Below are 20,655 nucleotides of genomic sequence, written 5' to 3'. Positions count from 1 at the left end.
CCTCTGCTCGTGACTACTGACACTTGCAGCAAGATCTAACTCATGTTTCATCTTCCTTGAGGTATTTTTTTTCTTGTCATCTTAGAAGATCTTCATCATGATATCACTTTGCCTGAATGTAATTTGCCACAACACCCAATGGACCAAACTTAATCATCTTGAAATTAGAGAGTCACCACCCTCTGCCCCACCAAAACAAGTCTCTAGGGCTCCCTTGTGGTTTACAGGGTGAGATCTGGATTCCTTTGTCTGACAACTAAACCCTTCCTGATTGGACTCTGTCCAGATTTAAAGAGTACAACAAATTAATTTGACTTGTGGAAACATATAGAACCCACTACCCACCAAATAGAGAACTTAGAACATTTGTGCACACAGGTCACTTATTAGCCATAGAACATATTTCAAAAATCTCTGAGTGTTGGCATCATGGACAGAGGCTGTCTCACATAGTGGAAAATTAACATGGGTTTGGGAGCCCATTTGCTTTTGTATGGATCCTAACCGCTTCTCTTACTAGCTCTGTGATGTTGGGCCAGTTACTTAACCTCTCTGTGCCTTCATTTCCTCAAGTTCCTTCCTGGAACTCGAAGGCCTGTGGTGAGGAAAATGTCATTCCTAATCATGTCACAGTCTCCTCAGCTTCTCTGCCTTTTCCCTTGCTCTTCCTACTATGGAACGTGCCTTCTCCATGCTTGTCTGTTTGAAAATGCCCATCATCCTTGGAGTTCCAGAATAAAATCCTTGGCTTCATAACACAGGCCTGGGGCTCCCACTGCCTTTTTGAACACACCAGGAGTCCACTGGTGGCTTCAGTGTATGGCAGCTGCTGAGATCTGTGTCTTCCCACTGATCTGTCCACTCCCCAAAGGAGGAATAGCGGCTAGAACTTTCAGAAAATCTACTCAGCCCTCAGTATTTACAGAATGCTGATTACAGGCAAGGCATGGTACGTATATTAGTGCATCTATCTCCACAACAACTCTGTGAGCTAGGTATTGTTATTTTCCCCACTTTACAGATGGGGAAACTGAGGCATGAAGTGGCTATGTAATTCACCTAGCTTCCGCAAGCTAGGGAGAAGTTAGGATGGAATTCAAAGAGGCTACATTTTTCATCATTGCGTGTGGTGTCAAGATTAGGATTGATGGAATAAGTAAAAGATATAGTCCAGTGCTTTTCAGCCTAACCGCGCACAAATCATCTGGTGACCTTGCAAAAATGCAGGTTCTGGTTCAGTAGGTCTGAGGTGGCAGCAAGATTCTGGTCTGTTGAATCATACTTTGAGAACAAGGCCAGTGCTGCCAGTCCATGGACCACATTTTGAGAACAAGGCCCTAGACTAATGGGTCAAAGTTTTTTTTTTTTTTTTCCCCTTTTTGTCTCAGGACCTTTTACATTCTTAAATATTATTGAAAACACCAAAGAACTTTTATTTACATGGGTTATATCTGTTGATATTTACTGTCATAAAAATTAAAGCTGAGGGGTACCTGCCTTTGGTTCAGGTCATGATCCCCACATCCTGGGACTGAGCCCCATGTTGGGCTCTCTGCTCAGTGGGGAGCCTTCTTCTCCCTCTCCAGCTCCCCATGCTTGTGTTCTCTCTCTCGCTCTGTCATAAATAAATAAAATAAAAATAAAAATAAAATTTTTATTTTTAAAATAAAATATTAAAAATATTTATTTTTAAAAATAAAAATAAAGCTGAGGAATAGAAATATTTTTTTAAAAGTTAAGTGAACCCATTATGTGTTCATGTAAGTACCATATTCTAATAAAAAAGAACCATATTCTTCAACATAAAACATTAATGATGATGACATTGTTTCCCATTTCTGCACATCTCTTTAACATCAGGTTTAAGAGAAGAGAGCTGCATTCTCCCACCTGCTTGTGCATTCAGTCTGTTGTGATATGACCTGATGTGCAGTCTCTGGAACTCTCCGCCACGTATTCATGACTCACTCAAGTCAATAAGGCAAAAATGACATCTTAGTATCATCAATAAGAATAGGTTTAACCTGGCAGCCTCCCTGAAAAGGTCTCAGGGACCCCACCCAAGAGTCTCCAGACACCACTTTAAAAACCACTGCTCTCAACCACTCTTAAAAATCCGTGAGGACTTTGACAGTTACTGCACTCACCATGCAGTTAGACTTTGGGCATTCTTGTAAAATCGCTGGCCTAAGAAGTTCCATGCGGAGACTCTTTCTGACTCTAGATTTTGTTTCTTCTCCAGTTACAGTTTCTATCCTCATCTTCATCTGATGATGGTGCTTGGTCATGATGTCAGCACAGATAAGAATCACTTCGGTAAACCAATGATCCAGAAGGTGATCCTCCTTTTAGACAGACTATTTGATAACAAAGAACCTCAAAAGGAGAAACATTTTATTGGGCCCCTGAAAGACTTTAAAATTTCTTTAGAATTAAAACAATACTTTTTTATTTTATTTTAGATTTTATTTATTTATTTGACACACAGAGAGAGAGAGCATAAGCAGAGGGAGTGGTGGGCAGAGGGAGAAGGGAGCCCAGCTTGGGGCTCCATCCTAGGACCCTAGGACCATGATCTGAGCCAAAGGCAGACACTTAACCCACTAAGCCACCCAGATACTCCCCCATGTTTTTGATATTTAAAATTGCCTTAAAGAATAGATCATCCCAACCTAATATATCAATTCACTTAAAGCTAGTGTGATTTTCCTGTATATTCATTTACTACATTTATCTTTAGTTCTTTAGTACAAATGTGGTTTATAGTTTTTATAAATCTAAAATAAAAGTATAAAGTGCATGAAATAGTCTGATATACTTAAATGTCATATGTCCAATTCTTGTTCTCACCTTTTCATACCTTACTCTTATTATGCCTGATTTCCAAGCTTACACCACATCCACTTGGGCATGTGTTTGAATAGGCTCCTTGGCTTCAGACCTCTGAAGTGTCTCCTTAGGACATTTGCTTCCCGTAGCAACCTGACTCCTCCAAGTGTACACGGAGGGAGTTATGCTCCTGGCAGACTTGTTTATCAACATTTCAGGGCTAGGCAAATAGAATACTCTGTGCTTCAAGCCTTCAGAATCCCTCTCCGGGAAAATATCTCCTCCTCCGGTCCTGTTGCTCTCAATTCAGAGAATCTTAGAATCTTGGGATCAGAAGGGATCTTCAAGGTCATCAAGATTCTTGCCACTCAGATGTGGCCTCTGGATCAGCAAGCAGCATGGGCGTCATCTGGGAGCCTGTTAGAAGTGCAGAATCTTGGGAGCCATCCAGACCTACTGAATCATAATCTTCACTTTGACAAGACCCCAACAGAGGAGTGTACACATTAAAGTTTGAGAAGTGGGGCTCCAGACCAGCCTCCCATCTGATAGAGCAGTCCTGGCGACAGCCTCTTCCTCCTGACTACCCCCAAGTGCTCAGCAGCATTCACCTTCCAGTTTCGGGGCTGAACTCTCTCACTCTACTTACTCTAGATCAAGAGATCCCAACATTGTGCACCGAAATCCCTCGGGGAGCTTCTAAAAGTCCCAATGCTGAGGCCTCACCCTTGACCAATGAAATCAGAATCTGTGGAGATGGAGCTCAGGCATTGATATTTTGTGAAATCCCCCGATGAGATTCTAATGTGCATCCAAGTTATGAACCCCAGATGGAGAGCCACCTGTTTGCATCTTAGACTATTTACTTCATTTCTTGCTTTGATATTCTGTGAAAATGCAAATATCCCCCCAGAAAGGCAAAACTGTTACCTCTCATTTGCACTTTGCTTGGGAATAGGGTTCTTTTTTAAATTGGCACAAATAATTTATTGCAGACTCTTTAATATCATACACTAGTGGGCATGACAAATCATGTAGCAGTACTCTGGGTAGGAGGAGCCAAAATTTGTTACAAGAAAAGCAAACGACCTGAAGCCGGGTCGCAGAAGGGCAGGCTTCACGCCTGCTGGTAACCAGTTCTCAGCTGAACTACCCCGGGCAGGAAGTGTCTGGGCAGGAACCGGAAGTTCTCCTGCGGGGAGCCCACTTCCGGTTTCCCACCCCTTTCCTTGCTTCTGCATTCGGGGTCTTTGGGGTTCGGAAGTGAAGAAGCTCTATAGCTGCGAGGCTGGTGAGCTCCGTCAGATGAGCGCTAGTTCCCCGCGTAGCCCTGACCTGACAGTTCTGAGAGAAATTTTGCTAACGTCATAATCTTGCTGGCCTAAAAGCAGCTGGTTGTTTTTCATCTCTCTGTGGTCCTCTTGAGTAATACAGCCTTTTGTTGGTGACATGACTGTTCAAGAAACTGAAATCTGCTTTTTTTTTTTCGTAAGATTTAAGGAAAAATGATTTTTTTGACATTTTATCAGGCTTAAAAATGATCTAGTTTTATTTAGATACTTCTGCATTAGACTAATCATTGTTTGGGGGATATATAAATCATGTTAACAGTAATTCTGAACAGGTTAACTATGTGATCAAGTCAAAAATTTGGGGAGAAGGGAAAAAGTGTTATTTTGTTTTTTTTATTTTTAAAGATTTATTTATTTATTTTAAAGAAAGAGAGCATGCTTGAGCAGGGGGAGGAGCAGAGGGAGAGAGAGACTCCCAAGCAGAGGCTGTGTTTAGCATAGAGCCTGACACAGGGCTTGATTTTATGACCCTGCCGTCATAACGTGAGCTGAAATCCAGAGTTGGACGTGCAACTGACTGAGCCACCCAGGACCCTGAAAAAGTGTTACTTTAAAAGGAAAATCGGGAGGAGTCAAGATGGCGGAGAAGTAGCAGGTTGAGACTACTTCAGCTAGCAGGAGATCAGCTAGAGAGCTTATCTAAAGATTGCAAACACCTGCAAATCCATTGGCAGATCGAAGAGAAGAACAGCAATTCTAGAAACAGAAAAACAACCACTTTCTGAAAGGTAGGACTGGCGGAGAAGTGAATCCAAAGCGACGGGAAGATAGACCCCGGGGGGAGGGGCTGGCTCCCGGCAAGCGGCGGAGCAACGGAGCACAAAATCGGGACTTTTAAAAGTCTGTTCCGCTGAGGGACATCGCTCCAGAGGCTAAACCTGGGCGAAGCCCACGCGGGGTCGGCGTGGCCTCAGGTCTCGCAGGGTCACAGAAGGATCGGGGGTGTCTGAGTGTTGCAGAGCTTGCGGATATTGGAACGGGAAAACCGGCTACAGAGACGGAGCCGACAGTAAGCTCACAGCTCGGGGTTGCCTTGAACCGGTCGCAGGCTCGGTGAGCTCGGAGCGCGGCCGGAGGTTAGGCAGATGGGAGTTACTAGGAGCTGTTCACTGAGGGCGCACTGGGGAGCGGGGCCCCGGGCTCTCGGCTCCTCCGGGCCGGAGACCGGGAGGCCGCCATTTGTATTCCCGTCCTCCGGAACTCTACGGAAAGCGCTCAGGGAACAAAAGCTCCTGAAAGCAAAGCCGAGCGGATGACTCAGCCCGGCCCCTGGTAAGGGCGGTGCAATTCCGCCTGGGGCAAAGACACTTGAGAATCACTACACCAGGCCCCTCCCCCAGAAGATCAACAAGAAATCCAGCCAAGACCAAGTTCACCTACCAAGGAGTGCAGTTTCAATACCAAGGAGAGAGCAGCAGAATTCCAGAAGAGGAGAAAACAAACCACAGAACTCATGGCTTTCTCCCTGTGATTTTTTAGTCTTGTAGTCAATTTAATTTTTTTCTTTTTCATTTTTTTTCTCTTCTTCTGCTAAAATTTTTTTAACTTTTACCCTTTTCTTTTTTAACTAGTTTATCTTATATATATATATATATATATATATATATATTCTTTTTTATACTTTTGTTTTCTTTTTTTTTAATTCTTTTTTTTTCTTTTTTTTCTTTCCTTATTTTTGACCTCTTTTTATCCCCAAATCAGAAGAGATCCCAATCTCTTCAATCTCTTTTTTTAATTCTTGATTGAATCTTTAATTCAATCTCTTTTTTTTAATTCTTTTTTTTTCTTTCTTTCTTTTTGAACCTCTTTTTATCCCCAAATCAGAAGAGATCCCAATCAGAAGAGATTGGGAGATCCCAATCAGAGGAGATCCCAATCAGAGGAGATCCCTCACCCAATCGTGAGGGGGGAAAAATCCCCCCTCACGATTTGGGATCTCTTCTGACTTGGTTAAAGCATATTTTCCTGGGATTGTTGCCACCCTTTTAGTATTTTACTTGCTCCTTCATATACTCTTAGCTGGACAAAATGACAAGGTGGAAAAATTCACAACAAAAAAAAGAACAAGAGGCAGTACCGAAGGCTAGGGACCTAATCAATACAGACATTGGTAATATGTCAGATCTAGAGTTCAAAATGACAATTCTCAAGGTTATAGCCGGGCTTGAAAAAGGCATGGAAGATATTAGAGAAACCCTCTCCAGAGATATAAAAGCCCTTTCTGGAGCAATAAAAGAACTAAAATCTAACCAAGTTGAAATCAAAAAAGCTATTAATGAAGTTCAATCAAAAATGGTGGCTCTCACTGCTCGGATAAATGAGGCAGAAGAAAGAATTAGCGATATAGAAGACCAAATGACAGAGAATAAAGAAGCTGAGCAAAAGAGGGACAAACAGCTACTGGACCATGAGGGGAGAATTCAAGAGATAAGTGACACCATAAGACGAAACAACATTAGAATAATTGGGATTCCAGAAGAAGAAGAAAGAGAGAGGGGAGCAGAAGGTATACTGGAGAGAATTATTGGGGAGAATTTCCCCAATATGGCCAAGGAAAAGAGCATCAAAATTCAGGAGGTTCAGAGAACGCCCCTCAAAATCAATAAGAATAGGCCGACACCCCATCACCTAATAGTAAAATTTACAAGCCTTAGTGACAAACAGAAAATCCTGAAAGCAGCCCGGGAAAAGAAGTCTGTAACATACAATGGTAACAGTATTAGATTGGCAGCTGACTTATCCACAGAGACCTGGCAGGCCAGAAAGAGCTGGCATGACATTTTCAGAGCACTAAACGAGAAAAACATGCAGCCAAGAATACTATATCCAGCTAGGCTATCATTGAAAATAGAAGGAGAGATTAAAAGCTTCCAGGACAAACAAAAACTGAAAGAATTTGCAAACACCAAACCAGCTCTACAGGAAATACTGAAAGGGGTCCTCTAAGCAAAGAGAGAGCCTACAAGTGGTAGATCAGAAAGGAACAGAGACCATATACAGTAACAGTCACCTTACAGGCAATACAATGGCACTAAACTCATACCTCTCAATAGTTACCCTGAATGTTAATGGGCTAAATGCCCCAATCAAAAGACACAGGGTACCAGAATGGATAAAAAAACAAAACCCACCTATATGTTGCCTCCAAGAAACTCATTTTAAGCCCGAAGACACCTCCAGATTTAAAGTGAGGGGGTGGAAAAGAATTTACCATGCTAATGGACATCAGAAAAAAGCAGGAGTGGCAATCCTTATATCAGATCAATTCGATTTTAAGCCAAAGACTATAATAAGAGATGAGGAAGGACACTATATCATACTCAAAGGGTCTGTCCAACAAGAAGTTCTAACAATTTTAAATATCTATGCCCCCAACGTGGGAGCAGCCAACTATATAAACCAATTAATAACAAAATCAAAGAAACACATCAACAATAATACAATAATAGTAGGGGACCTTAACACTCCCCTCACTGAAATGGACAGATCATCCAAGCAAAAGATCAACAGGGAAATAAAGGCCTTAAATGATACACTGGATGAGATGGACATCACAGATATATTCAGAACATTTCATCCCAAAGCAACAGAATACACATTCTTCTCTAGTGCACATGATACATTCTCCAGAATAGATCACATCCTTGGTCCTAAATCAGGACTCAACTGATATCAAAAGATTGGGATCATTCCCTGCATATTTTCAGACCACAATGCTCTGAAGCTAGAACTCAACCACAAGAGGAAGTTTGGAAAGAACCCCAAAACATGGAGACTAAACAGCATCCTTCTAAAGAATGAATGGGTCAACGGGGAAATTAAAGAAGAATTGAAAAAAATCATGGAAACAAATGATAATGAAAATACAACGGTTCAAAATCTGTGGGACACAACAAAGGCAGTCCTGAGGGGAAAATATATAGCGGTACAAGCTTTTCTCAAGAAACAAGAAAGGTCTCAGGTACACAACCTAACCCTACACCTAAAGGAGCTGGAGAAAGAACAAGAAAGAAACCCTAAGCCCAGCAGGAGAAGAGAAATCATAAAGATCAGAGCAGAAATCAATGAAATAGAAACCAAAAAAACAATAGAACAAATCAACCAAACTAGGAGCTGGTTCTTTGAAAGAATTAATAAAATTGATAACCCCCTGGCCAGACTTATCAAAAAGAAAAGAGAAAGGACCCAAATAAATAAAATCATGAATGAAAGAGGAGAGATCACAACTAACACCAAAGAAATACAAACTATTATAAGAACATACTATGAGCAACTCTACGCCAACAAATTTGACAATCTGGAAGAAATGGATGCATTCCTAGAAACATATAAACTACCACAACTGAACCAGGAAGAAATAGAAAGCCTGAACAGACCCATAACCAGTAAGGAGATTGAAACAGTCATTAAAAATCTCCAAACAAACAAAAGCCCAGGGCCAGACAGCTTCCCGGGGGAATTCTACCAAACATTTAAAGAAGAACTAATTCCCATTCTCCTGAAACTGTTCCAAAAAATAGAAATGGAAGGAAAACTTCCAAACTCATTTTATGAGGCCAGCATCACCTTGATCCCAAAACCAGACAAGGATCCCATCAAAAAAGAGAGCTATAGTCCAATATCCGTGATGAACACAGATGCGAAAATTCTCACCAAAATACTAGCCAATAGGATTCAACAGTACATTAAAAGGATTATTCACCACGACCAAGTGGGATTTATCCCAGGGCTGCAAAGTTGGTTCAACATCCGCAAATCAGTCAATGTGATACAACACATCAATAAAAGAAAGAACAAGAACCATATGATACTCTCAATAGATGCTGAAAAAGCATTTGACAAAGTACAGCATCCCTTCCTGATCAAAACTCTTCAAAGTGTAGGGATAGAGGGCACATACCTCAATATCATCAAAGCCATCTATGAAAAACCCACCGCAAATATCATTCTCAATGTAGAAAAACTGAAAGCTTTTCTGCTAAGGTCAGGAACATGGCAGGGATGTCCATTATCACCACTGCTATTCAACATAGTACTAGAAGTCCTAGCCTCAGCAATCAGACGACAAAAGGAAATTAAAGGCATCCAAATTGGCAAAGAAGAAGTCAAATTATCACTCTTCGCAGATGATATGATACTCTATGTGGAAAACCCAAAAGACTTCACTCCAAAACTGCTAGAACTTGTAAGGAATTCAGTAAAGTGTCAGGATATAAGATCAATGCACAGAAATCAGTTGCATTTCTCTACACCAACAACAAGACAGAAGAAAGAGAAATTAAGGAGTCAATCCCATTTACAATTGCACCCCAAACCGTAAGATACCTAGGAATAAACCTAACCAAAGAGGCTAAGAATCTATACACAGAAAACTATAAAGTACTCATGAAAGAAATTGAGGAAGACACAAAGAAATGGAAAAATGTTCCATGCTCCTGGATTGGAAGAATAAATATTGTGAAAATGTCTATGCTACCTAGAGCAATCTACACATTTAATGCAATTCCTATCAAAGTACCATCCATCTTTTTTAAAGAAATGGAACAAATAATTTTAAAATTTATATGTAACTAGAAAAGACCTCGAATAGCCAAAGGGATATTGAAAAAGAAAGCCAAAGTTGGTGGCATCACAATTCCGGACTTCAAGCTCTATTACAAAGCTGTCATCATCAAGACAGCATTGTACTGGCACAAAAACAGACACATAGATTAATGGAACAGAATAGAGAGCCCAGAAATAGACCCTTGAAGATGGCCGAGAAGTAGCAGGCTGAGACTACCTCAGCTAGCAGGAGATCAGCTAGAGAGCTTACCTAAAGATTGCAAACACCTGCAAATCCATCGGCAGATCGAAGAGAAGAAGAACAGCAATTCTAGAAACAGAAAAACAACCACTTTCTGAAAGGTAGGACTGGCGGAGAAGTGAATCCAAAGCGACGGGAAGATAGACCCCGGGGGGAGAGGCCGGCTCCCGGCAAGCGGCGGAGCAACAGAGCACAAAATCAGGACTTTTAAAAGTCTGTTCCGCTGAGGGACATCGCTCTGGAGGCTAAACCGGGGCGAAGCCCACACGGGGTCGGCGTGACCTCAGGTCCCACGGGGTCACAGAAGGATCAGGGGTGTCTGAGTGTCGCAGAGCTTGCGGATATTGGAACGGGAAAGCCGGCTGCAGAGACAGAGCCGACAGTAAGCTCGCAGCTCGGAGTTGCCTTGAACCGGTCGCAGACTCGGTGAGCTCGGAGCGCGGCCGAAGGTTAGGCAGACGCGAGTTACTGGGAGCTGTTCGCTGAGGGCGCACAGGGGAGCGGGGCCCTGGGCTCTCTGCGCCTCCGGGCCGGAGACCAGGAGGCCGCCATTTGTATTCCCGTCCTCCGGAACTCTACGGAAAGCGCTCAGGGAACAAAAGCTCCTGAAAGCAAAGCCGAACAGATCACACAGCCTGGCCCCTGGTAAGGGCGGTGTAATTCCGCCTGGGGCAAAGACACTTGAGAATCACTACACCAGGCCCCTCCCCCAGAAGATCAACAAGAAATCCAGCCAAGACCAAGTTCACCTACCAAGGAGTGCAGTTTCAATACCAAGGAGAGAGCAGCAGAATTCCAGAGGAGGAGAAAACAAACCACGGAACTCATGGCTTTCTGCCTGTGATTTTTTAGTCTTGCAGTTAATTTAACTTTTTTCTTTTTCATTTTTTTTCTCTTCTTCTGCTAAAATTTTTTATAACTTTTACACTTTTCTTTTTTAACGTTTTTTAACTAGATTATCTAATATATATATATTTTTCTTTTTTATACTTTTGTTTATTCATTTTCTTTTTTAATTCTTTTTTTTCTTTTTTTCTTTCTTTCTTTTTGAACTTTTTATCCCCAAATCAGAAGAGATCCTAATCTCTTCAATCTTTTTTTTTCTTAATTCTTTTTTAAATTCTTGATTGAATTTTTAATTCAATCTCTTTTTTTTAATTCTTTTTTTCTTTCTTTCTTTTTGAACCTCTTTTTATCCCCAAATCAGAAGAGATCCCAATCAGAAGAGATTGGGAGATCCCAATCAAAGGAGATCCCAATCAGAGGAGATCCCTCACCCAATCGTGAGGGGGGAGAAATCCCCCCTCACAATTTGGGATCTCTTCTGATTTGGTTAAAGCATATTTTCCTGGGATTGTTGCCACCCTTTTAGTATTTTACTTGCTCCTTCATATACTCTTAGCTGGACAAAATGACAAGGTGGAAAAATTCACAACAAAAAAAAGAACAAGAGGCAGTACCGAAGGCTAGGGACCTAATCAATACAGACATTGGTAATATGTCAGATCTAGAGTTCAAAATGACAATTCTCAAGGTTATAGCCGGGCTTGAAAAAGGCATGGAAGATATTAGAGAAACCCTCTCCAGAGATATAAAAGCCCTTTCTGGAGCAATAAAAGAACTAAAATCTAACCAAGTTGAAATAAAAAATGCTATTAATGAAGTTCAATCAAAAATGGAGGCTCTCACTGCTCGGATAAATGAGGCAGAAGAAAGAATTAGCGATATAGAAGACCAAATGACAGAGAATAAAGAAGCTGAGCAAAAGAGGGACAAACAGCTACTGGACCATGAGGGGAGAATTCGAGAGATAAGTGACACCATAAGACGAAACAACATTAGAATAATTGGGATTCCAGAAGAAGAAGAAAGAGAGAGGGGAGCAGAAGGTATACTGGAGAGAATTATTGGGGAGAATTTCCCCAATATGGCAAAGGGAACGAGCATCAAAATTCAGGAGGTTCAGAGAACGCCCCTCAAAATCAATAAGAATAGGCCCACACCCCGTCACCTAATAGTAAAATTTACAAGCCTTAGTGACAAACAGAAAATCCTGAAAGCAGCCCGGGAAAAGAAGTCTGTAACATACAATGGTAACAGTATTCGATTGGCAGCTGACTTATCCACAGAGACCTGGCAGGCCAGAAAGAGCTGGCATGATATTTTCAGAGCACTAAACGAGAAAAACATGCAGCCAAGAATACTATATCCAGCTAGGCTATCATTGAAAATAGAAGGAGAGATTAAAAGCTTCCAGGACAAACAAAAACTGAAAGAATTTGCAAACACCAAACCAGCTCTACAGGAAATACTGAAAGGGGTCCTCTAAGCAAAGAGAGAGCCTACAAGTGGTACATCAGAAAGGAACAGAGACAATATATAGTAACAGTCACCTTACAGGCAATACAATGGCACTAAAATCATATCTCTCAATAGTTACCCTGAATGTTAATGGGCTAAATGCCCCAATCAAAAGACACAGGGTACCAGAATGGATAAAAAACCAAAACCCATCTATATGTTGCCTCCAAGAAACTCATTTTAAACCCGAAGACACCTCCAGACTTAAAGTGAGGGGGTGGAAAAGAATTTACCATGCTAATGGACATCAGAAAAAAGCAGGAGTGGCAATCCTTATATCAGATCAATTCGATTTTAAGCCAAAGACTATAATAAGAGATGAGGAAGGACACTATATCATACTCAAAGGGTCTGTCCAACAAGAAGTTCTAACAATTTTAAATATCTATGCCCCCAACGTGGGCGCAGCAAACTCTATAAACCAATTAATAACAAAATCAAAGAAACACATCAACAATAATACAATAATAGTAGGAGACTTTAACACTCCCCTCACTGAAATGGACAGATCATCCAAGCAAAAGATCAACAGGGAAATAAAGGCCTTAAATGATACACTGGATGAGATGGACATTACAGATATATTCAGAACATTTCATCCCAAAGCAACAGAATACACATTCTTCTCTAGTGCACATGGAACATTCTCCAGAATAGATCACATACTCGGTCCTAAATCAGGACTCAACCAGTATCAAAAGATTGGGATCATTCCCTGCATATTTTCAGACCACAATGCTCTGAAGCTAGAACTCAACCACATGAGGAAGTTTGGAAAGAACCCAAATACATGGAGACTAAACAGCATCCTTCTAAAGAATGAATGGGTCAACGGGGAAATTAAAGAAGAATTGAAAAAAATCATGGAAACAAATGATAATGAAAATACAACGGTTCAAAATCTGTGGGACACAACAAAGGCAGTCCTGAGGGGAAAATATATAGCGGTACAAGCTTTTCTCAAGAAACAAGAAAGGTCTCAGGTACACAACTTAACCCTACACCTAAAGGAGCTGGAGAAAGAACAAGAAAGAAACCCTAAGCCCAGCAGGAGAAGAGAAATCATAAAGATCAGAGCAGAAATCAATGAAATAGAAACCAAAAAAACAATAGAACAAATCAACCAAACTAGGAGCTGGTTCTTTGAAAGAATTAATAAAATTGATAAACCCTTGGCCAGACTTATCAAAAAGAAAAGAGAAAGGACCCAAATAAATAAAATCATGAATGAAAGAGGAGAGATCACAACTAACACCAAAGAAATACAAACTATTATAAGAACATACTATGAGCAACTCTACGCCAACAAATTTGACAATCTGGAAGAAATGGATGCATTCCTAGAAACATATAAACTACCACAACTGAACCAGGAAGAAATAGAAAGCCTGAACAGACCCATAACCAGTAAGGAGATTGAAACAGTCATTAAAAATCTCCAAACAAACAGAAGCCCAGGGCCAGATGGCTTCCCGGGGGAATTCTACCAAACATTTAAAGAAGAACTAATTCCTATTCTCCTGAAACTGTTCCAAAAAATAGAAATGGAAGGAAAACTCCCAAACTCATTTTATGAGGCCAGCATCACCTTGATCCCAAAACCAGACAAGGATCCCATCAAAAAAGAGAGCTACAGACCAATATCCTTGATGAACACAGATGCGAAAATTCTCACCAAAATACTAGCCAATAGGATTCAACAGTACATTAAAAGGATTATTCACCACGACCAAGTGGGATTTATCCCAGGGCTGCAAAGTTGGTTCAACATCCGCAAATCAGTCAATGTGATACAACACATCAATAAAAGAAAGAACAAGAACCATATGATACTCTCAATAGATGCTGAAAAAGCATTTGACAAAGTACAGCATCCCTTCCTGATCAAAACCCTTCAAAGTGTAGGGATAGAGGGCACATACCTCAATATCATCAAAGCCATCTATGAAAAACCCACTGCAAATATCATTCTCAATGGAGAAAAACTGAAAGCTTTTCCACTAAGGTCAGGAACACGGCAGGGATGTCCATTATCACCACTGCTATTCAACATAGTACTAGAAGTCCTAGCCTCAGCAATCAGACAACAAAAGGAAATTAAAGGCATCCAAATTGGCAAAGAAGAAGTCAAATTATCACTCTTCGCAGATGATATGATACTCTATGTGGAAAACCCAAAAGACTCCACTCCAAAACTGCTAGAACTTATACAGGAATTCAGTAAAGTGTCAGGATATAAGATCAATGCACAGAAATCAGTTGCATTTCTCTACACCAACAACAAGACAGAAGAAAGAGAAATTAAGGAGTCAATCCCATTTACAATTGCACCCCAAACCGTAAGATACCTAGGAATAAACCTAACCAAAGAGGCTAAGAATCTATACACAGAAAACTATAAAGTACTCATGAAAGAAATTGAGGAAGACACAAAGAAATGGAAAAATGTTCCATGCTCCTGGATTGGAAGAATAAATATTGTGAAAATGTCTATGCTACCTAAAGCAATCTACACATTTAATGCAATTCCTATCAAAGTACCATCCATCTTTTTCAAAGAAGTGGAACAAATAATTTTAAAATTTATATGGAACCAGAAAAGACCTCGAATAGCCAAAGGGATATTGAAAAACAAAGCCAAAGTTGGTGGCATCACAATTCCGGGCTTCAAGCTTTATTACAAAGCTGTCATCATCAAGACAGCATGGTACTGGCACAAAAACAGACACATAGACCAATGGAACAGAATAGAGAGCCCAGAAATAGACCCTCAAGTCTATGGTCAACTAATCTTCGACAAAGCAGGAAAGAATGTCCAATGGAAAAAAGACAGCCTCTTCAATAAATTTTCTTGGGAAAATTGGACAGCCACGTGCAGAAAAATGAAATTGGACCATTTCCTTACACCACACACAAAAATAGATTCAAAATGGATTAAGGACCTCAATGTGAGAAAGGAATCCATCAAAATCCTTGAGGAGAACACAGGCAGCAACCTCTTCGACCTCAGCCGCCGCAACATCTTCCTAGGAACATCGCCAAAGGCAAGGGAAGCAAGGGCAAAAATGAACTTTTGGGATTTCATCAAAATCAAAAGCTTTTGCACAGCAAAGGAAACAGTTAACAAAACCAAAAGACAACTGACAGAATGGGAGAAGATATTTGCAAACGACATATCAGATAAAGGACTAGTGTCCAAAATCTATAAAGAACTTAGCAAACTCAACACCCAAAGAACAAATAATCCAATCAAGAAATGGGCAGAGGACATGAACAGACGTTTCTGCAAAGAAGACATCCAGATGGCCAACAGACACATGAAAAAGTGCTCCATATCACTCGGCATCAGGGAAATACAAATCAAAACCACAATGAGATATCACCTCACACCAGTCAGAATGGCTAAAATCAACAAGTCAGGAAATGACAGATGCTGGCGAGGATGCGGAGAAAGGGGAACCCTCCTACACTGTTGGTGGGAATGCAAGCTTGTGCAACCACTCTGGAAAACAGCATGGAGGTTCCTCAAAATGTTGAAAATAGAACTGCCCTATGACCCAGCAATTGCACTACTGGGAATTTACCCTAAAGATACAAACATAGTGATCCAAAGGGGCACGTGCACCCGAATGTTTATAGCAGCAATGTCCACAATAGCCAAACTATGGAAAGAACCTAGATGTCCATCAACAGATGAATGGATCAAGAAGATGTGGTATATATATACAATGGAATACTATGCAGCCATCAAAAGAAACGAAATCTTGCCATTTGCGACAACATGGATGGAACTAGAGCGTATCATGCTTAGCGAAATAAGTCAAGCGGAGAAAGACAACTATCATATGATCTCCCTGATATGAGGGAGTGGTAATGCAACATGGGGGCTTAAGTGGGTAGGAGAAGAATCCATGAAACAAGATGGGATAGGGAGGGAGACAAACCATAAGTGACTCTTAATCTCACGAAACAAACTGTGGGTTGCTGGGGGGAGGGGGTTGGGAGAAGGGGGGTAGGGTTATGGACATTGGGGAGGGTATGTGCTTTTGGGTAAATTGGAAGGGGAGATGAACCATGAGAGACTATGGACTCTGAAAAACAATCTGAGGGGTTTGAAGTGGCGGGGGGGTGGGAGGTTGGGGTACCAGGTGGTGGGTATTATAGAGGGCACGGCTTGCATGGAGCACTGGGTGTGGTGAAAAAATAATGAATACTGTTTTTCTGAAAATAAATAAATTGGAAAAAAAATAAAAGGAAAATCAACTTACTACCCACAGTCGTATTAATTTACCATGAATTAAAATATAACACAAAACATAGGTAGTCGGTGGCTCAGTTGGTTGGGCAGCTGCCTTGGGCTCAAGTCATGATCCCAGAGTTCTGAGATCGAACACCACATCAGGCTCCCTGCTGAGTGGGGAGCCTGCTTCTCCCTCTCCCTCTGCCTGCTGCTCTGCCTACTTGTGCTCTCTCTCTCTGTCAAAGAAATAAAATCTTTAAAAAAGAAAGAAAATATAACACGAAACAAACCCTTAATAATAAATTTGGAAGCTCTACTATTTAAGATTCTAATGAGTATCGTTCACATATTAAAATATAATTTAGAAATTTACAGCTTGCAAACTCTCCTTTATACTTCCTTGTTTTACAAACTAAATAATAGCTTAATTAATTTGGATGTTTGAGGATAAAATACTATCAATACTAATACCTTCTCCTCCCCTACATTTCCTACTCACCCAGCTTTCAAATCTGATACACTTACTAGAGCATTGATTAATCGTGAATTTGACACATTTGACAGAGTTTTAGATCTTTAGGGATTTAAATGTAGATTCTCAGTTCTTTACTATCCCAGTAGTCTTAGAGATATTTTGGTATTAAAGTCTCTTTAGACTAAGCAAGTATTATAGGAAGAGAGGGCTATGTTTCAGTGACTCAGAAAGGTAATGAGAGTTTTAGAATATTTCTGTTCTCTGTTATAGAACATGTGGTTTGGCTTCCTAAGAAAACCTGGATCAGGAGGATGGAGAACAATTTTAAGAATGATTTTTTTCCCTAAGTGTAATTTTTTCCTAATAATTTAATATTTGCATTTTAAAAAATTTTAATGAAATATCAATTTGATATACATATACTCCACTTTTTTCACTGGCTTACACTTTCATTTCAATAATGTTTTATCTTTATCTTTGAATACATATAAAATGAAATGAAAGCTAATACTTTTGCTTAAGTATCTATTCTACTCTCAATCAAAACATTTGATTGGGAAAGTAGCAACTACTTTCCTAAAAGTTTTTTAAAAATCACAAAAAAGGGGCCCCTGGGTGGCTCAGTGGATTAAGCTGCTGCCTTCGGCTCAGTCATGATCTCAGCATCCTGGGATCAAGCCCCGCATCAGGCTCTCTGCTCAGCGGGGAGCCTGCTTCCCCCCTCTCTCTCTCTGCCTGACTCTCTGCCTACTTGTGATCTCTCTTTCTGTCAAATAAATAAATAAAATAAAATAAAAATCATGAAAAAAATACCAGTTATCCCCCAAATGAACCTTCTTCATAAATTCAGGTTTCTTATAGAAGGGCACACTTGTAAATAGCCATCAGTTTAAACTGGTAATTTTGTTTATCTGTTTGACTTGTCATTGAAATGCTAACTAGTTAAAATTTGAAGCTGTGCTATCAAACTCATGAGCTACAATTCTGTGGACTTTTTGGAATATAAGAGAGATGTTCCTTCTGTCACCGTATCTTCCACTTCTGTTCCTTTCTCCACTCTCAGTTTGTTTTCTTGACTTCTGGGTTTTTTTCTTTGTCCTAACTTCCTTCCATATAGTTCTCTACTGTTTGGGAAAGCCCAGACAAACACCTGCATGGTGAGGACGTAAGGGGGCACATGTAAATATGCACTTATACTTTCTTATGCATTCAAAATAAAGTCTTTATATTGCTGTCACTGCTTTTCACTCCATTCAAAGTTGAGAGATTGAATAGCATGTTGTTGCTTTTTTTCCCATTTAAACCCATGATTATGATAGAGCTTGGGAACAAAGGGTGATTAAAGCCATCCCCAGAGAGAGATGAAGTTCACTAGTTCACCGACTATAAGCAAGTCAACATCTCCACAACCACTTTGGTCTATTCTTTTGGCTCTGATCCCAGAGCCATGGTAGCATTTCCCAGGATAAGTTGTTAGAGTCCAGAGATGACTGAAAAGGACGTGCCTGGGGCCACCATGCCCAAACATGGATGCAAGATTGTCCAAGCTGGGAAAGACCTTGAGTTCTATTCAGTTCAGCCCAGAAAACTAATGTCAGGGAAGCCATGTGACTCATCCAGGGACATGTAATGAGTAATAAAGAAGGAAACAGGGAACATGAAAAACATGCATACTGGATCAATTAAGAGGCATGAAAGCTGAAGGAAAATATGAATAGGCTAGAAATTTTCAAGAGCAGCTAGGGCTACCTGGCATCCTACCAGTTATAGGTCTATCCTGTGTGTATCTTTATTTATTTTGATGGCTCAGCTATTATTCCTTCTTGGGAGGATCCTTATTAAAAATGTCACAATATTTTGGGAGACGTCTTTCACGGTCTCAAAACACAAACCTTGATTTTCTATTATTTCTAGTTCATGTTGAAAGTATCTGGAGCTTCATCTTTGGCCCCGAGATTCCACTGCTTTGCTAGCAATCATCTACTAGTACTTCTGGAATTTAACTCTGGAGAGCACTTCGCTTGTTTCTGTGATAAAAGTAAGTTATGAGGGGTGCCTAGGTGGCTCAGTGGTTTAAAGCCTCGCCTTCAGCTCAGATCATGATCTCAGGATCCTGGGATTGAGTCCGCATCGGGCTCTCTGCTCCATGGGGAGCCTGCTTCCCCCTCTCTCTCTGCCTGCCTCTCTGCCTACTTGTGATCTCTGTCAAATAAATAAATAAGTAAATCTTTTTTTTTTTTTCAAGTGAGTTATGAAATAAAATAAAGCCAACATTCAGTGAGTGCCAAGTGCATGGTATGCACGGTACACTGGGGCATCCCATCTGAGGGGCACAGCCTTCCCAGTAGGTGTGACATCCCATTACACAGGGGAGGAACCCAAGGTTAACTTCTCCCTCATACTTCAGTGTTGATCTTGCTTCATGTTGTCAGTTAACTTCATGTTATGGATCTAAGCCATCGCCTCCTACTTTTACAACCAGCCTTTGAAGCTGTCCTATTCCTCCTTTGTCCCACAGCATGGCCATCTTGACAAGCCACACAACTTCTTCTCTTGCTTAAAACTTTTCCTGTCAAACCACCTCCCCCATCCACTACTTCTCTGGGGCTGGATACAAACCAAATGTCCCCCTCACCCACCTATTTTTCACCTCCTTGACACCTTCTGCTTGGTGACACTGATCAGACCATACATTCAAATCCTCCAGTCCCCTCCTCCTCCTCACTTCCTCTCTTAAGAAATGCACAAATAAAAATATAATCAAACTCAGATGGAGAGATTGGCCTTTTGCTTCTTTCCACAGGTTTTCTCTTGGCATCAAAAAATTTGCATTTATTTTCAGTGTCACTAACTAACCCAGAAACTGAGCCAGCATTCCTCTGCTTCCTACGCCCACCTCCCAGCCCTGGTCTTCCCTGCCCCTCCTTTCTCACACCTCCCCATTTCCTCTGTCTGGACACACTGGATGTGGCCTGCTTGGAAACTTTGAGTCTGCTTCCTACAGCCTTTTCTGAAGCAAGGGATTGCGTTTGTCCTGCCACCTCTGTGTGTATGTGCATGTGTGTGTCTATGTGTGTATGCATGTGTGTTAAATATTTTATTTTGTTTTGTGTTCTTTTTGTTTCTTTTCCCTTTTTTGGGCAAAAGACTGTTGCTTTCCAACTTCAAAGTTTTGTTTTTTGTTTTTTGTTTTCGGAGGACAAGTCTTTTACAAGACTCCTTTTTGTTTTTAAGTAGTGGCATCTGTCTATCTTGGGAAAAGTCAAGAGGCTTTTCAGTGGAAGCTGATAGCTTTGATCGCTAGGACAAGCTGAAACCTCATCTTACCCAGCACCCCTGGATGACAGAGAAGAAAAATCAGGTCTAAAAAGGTCTTTCGAGTCACCAAAGCCCTACTGACAGTTGGTGACAGGGCCAGGTCTGGGGCACAGGTGTCCTGACCTCCAGTCCACCGAGATGTTCTGGATGTTGTGCTGTTCCCGAATAAGCTCTGCATTTTGAAGTGGCATGCCAGTGCTCTGAAGAGATGCCTCCCAGTGTGCAGTGGGCCACTGTGAGCCACTGTGGGGCCCCTGGGTTTTGTCGTGTTGTA

Source organism: Neovison vison, chromosome 1 (assembly GCF_020171115.1).
Source record: "Neovison vison isolate M4711 chromosome 1, ASM_NN_V1, whole genome shotgun sequence".
NCBI lineage: Eukaryota > Metazoa > Chordata > Mammalia > Carnivora > Mustelidae > Neogale > Neogale vison.
The sequence above is the reverse complement of the archived record's forward strand: the minus strand, read 5'-3'. Positions refer to the sequence as shown.